The sequence below is a fragment of the Helianthus annuus genome, chromosome 15, assembly GCF_002127325.2.
Source record: "Helianthus annuus cultivar XRQ/B chromosome 15, HanXRQr2.0-SUNRISE, whole genome shotgun sequence".
NCBI lineage: Eukaryota > Viridiplantae > Streptophyta > Magnoliopsida > Asterales > Asteraceae > Helianthus > Helianthus annuus.
The window spans coordinates 39,946,543-39,949,136 of NC_035447.2; the positions used below are offsets into that span (position 1 = coordinate 39,946,543).

The following is a 2,594-nucleotide window of genomic DNA, read 5'->3' on the forward strand; positions in this document are numbered from 1 at the left end:
TCTGTTCTTCTGCATGGTTTCATTTTTTCTCGTTCCCTTTTTCATCCATTACCACCATGAGTGTGATTTATTCTGCAAAAAAACTAAAAGATTAAACTAAACTAAGGATAGGTCCGCGGAATGCCTCCGTGGTGCGCCACGTTTATAAGGGTCCTTGGCTAGACCCAATTCCCGGTCACACGTCTTTTGATTGGGGTGCCTTGCCTCCCAAGTTACACCGTCGGAGAGCGGCATCCAAGCTTGAATCGATAACCTTCATGTAGTGGATCGGGTCGTCATCCTCTATTCTTTTCCCAACTCCGAACTTTACCTCATCGTCCCCATATCTCAAAGTTAGTGTCCCGTCATTCATGTCCACTACTGCTTGTGCGGTGGCAAGGAAAGGCCTCCCTAGAATAAGAGGGACCTCGGTGTCTTCCTCCATGTCGAGTATGACAAAGTCAACAGGATAAACGAATCTGCTTACCCTTACCAAGACATTCTCGATGACACCTTGCGGGAACTTGACCGATCGATCCGCGAGTTGTATGCTTATTTTTGTGGGGCTTGTGGTTCCCAAGCCAAGCCTTTTGAACATTGAAGAGGGCATGAGGTTAATGCTAGCCCCTAAGTCGGCCAAGGCATTGCGAACAGGAGATTCCCCTATTGAGCACGGAATCGTGAAACTTCCGGGATCGATCTTCTTTTGGGGTAGTTTATTGAGTACGAGGGCAGAGCATTCTTCGCCTAAATTAACTAATTGCAAATTTTCAATTTTCTTTTTATGTGTAAGGAAGTCCCTCATAAATTTAGAGTATTTGGGCATTTGGGTTAGGACTTCGATAAAAGGAATATTGACATGCAATTGTTTTAGCAAACTTTCGAATTTTGCGAATTGCTCGTTGGTTTTTTGACGAATTAACCTACCGGGGTACGGAACTCGAGGAGCCTTGGTAGGCTCTGTTGATGGGGGAGGGTCCTTCTCCTGCAGATGTGTTGGCGTTGATTCTTCCGCGGCTGGAGGTACTTCTGCAGGCCCTACGGTCCGGTTTCGTAGCGTGATGAGGTGAACTTGTGCCTTCGGGTTGGTTTCGGTATTGCTGGGTAATGCGCCTTGTGGTCTTTCGGAAAAATTTTGAGCTAGTTGACTTATTTGTTTTTCTATGTTTTGAATGCTAGCTTGTTGATTCCTAAAGTTTGATTCTAATTGTAGGAATCTTTCCGAATTTTTCTTGTCAGTGTCAGAGACGAGGCGAGATATAGTATCTTCGAGCCTTTCTCTTCCACTTTGTTGTTGAGTGAAATTTTGTGACTCATTTCTTGATTGCTGAAAGTTTGTTCGTTGTGGTTGTTGGTTACTACTATTGCCGGGCTCCCTCCAACCAAGGTTTGGGTGGTTTCGCCATCCTTGGTTGTAGGTCCCCGTTGGAGGACCCGACGGCCTAGGTCTATTATCAATGTAGTTTACCATTTCTTGTTGATCGTCCGTTTCTTTCATGCAACTCCAATTTTCATGTGACCCACCACACCCCTCACAAGCCATGACCGAGACTGTTTTTGTCATTTCTAATTTTTTTATTTTTGAAGAAAGGGCCTCGATTTGGGCTTGTAAAGAGGTGCTTTCGTCTACCTTATGGGCGCCCGGGGCGATAGTTTTATTTCCCCGGGGAGTGTGCCACTGAAAATTGGTTTGAGCAATTTCCTCAATCTGATTATATATTTCGTGTGGGCGTCGATTACCTAAAAGTCCCCCGGAGCTAGAATCAAGTGTCTGCCTAGTATGTGGCAACAACCCATTGTAGAAAGTGGATACTTGTTGCCATATTGCGAGGCCGTGATGGGGACACTTGCGTAATAGCTCCTTGAACCTTTCCCAAGTTTCATATAAGGATTCCCCGTCCTCTTGTGAGTATGTGTTAATTTCAGCCATCAATTTAGCAGTTTTAGAAGGAGGGAAATACTTATATAGAAATTTTTGGGCTAGTTCATCCCAGGTGTTTACCGATCCAGCTGGGAGGGTGTTGAGCCAAGCTTTCGCTCGGTCTTTTAGTGAGAATGGAAACATACGAAGGCGGATGGCGTCGTTTGATGCTCCATTGATCCGAAATGTATCACATATTTCTAAGAAATTAGTTATATGGAGATGGGGATCCTCGTCCGCGAGCCCGTGAAAGGTCGCGGAGTTTTGGAGCATTTGTATCAAGTGCGGTCGAAGTTCGAAGTTATTGGCTTCGACATTCGGGGCATTGATAGCGGCGCCGAGATTACCTACGGTGGGCCGTAAGTAATCCATGAGGGTACGTTGGTCCGCCATTGGGGGTGGATCACCCGAAACCTTCTCTTGGTTTTTGGCTTTTAACCTTTTTCTGAGAAAGCGTTCGGGTTCTTCTAATGGTTCCTTTATGTCTTTATTGGAACTGGAGCTCATACACTACGCGAGGTTGGCGTCGGGTTCCAAGTCCTGCAATAAACAGAAAAGAATGTTGGTCAGAAGATTCACCACGGCCCCGTGTCGAGCGAACACGGCCCCGTGGTCGGAGTTACAGTGGTTGTTTTTCAGATCCCAGTTACTGGAAGTTGGACACGGCCCCGTGTTGCACCGACACGGCCCCGTG

General features: G+C 46.3%; 1 non-coding gene across 1 annotated transcript; it reads left to right on the top strand.

Annotated features, from left to right (window-relative positions):
- The first annotated feature begins 1,808 nt into the window (after positions 1 to 1,808).
- LOC118487871 lies at positions 1,809 to 1,915 on the top strand. The gene has a single exon (XR_004882813.1). It is a non-coding gene; the product is annotated as a small nucleolar RNA R71 (small nucleolar RNA).
- The last annotated feature ends 679 nt before the right edge of the window (positions 1,916 to 2,594 follow it).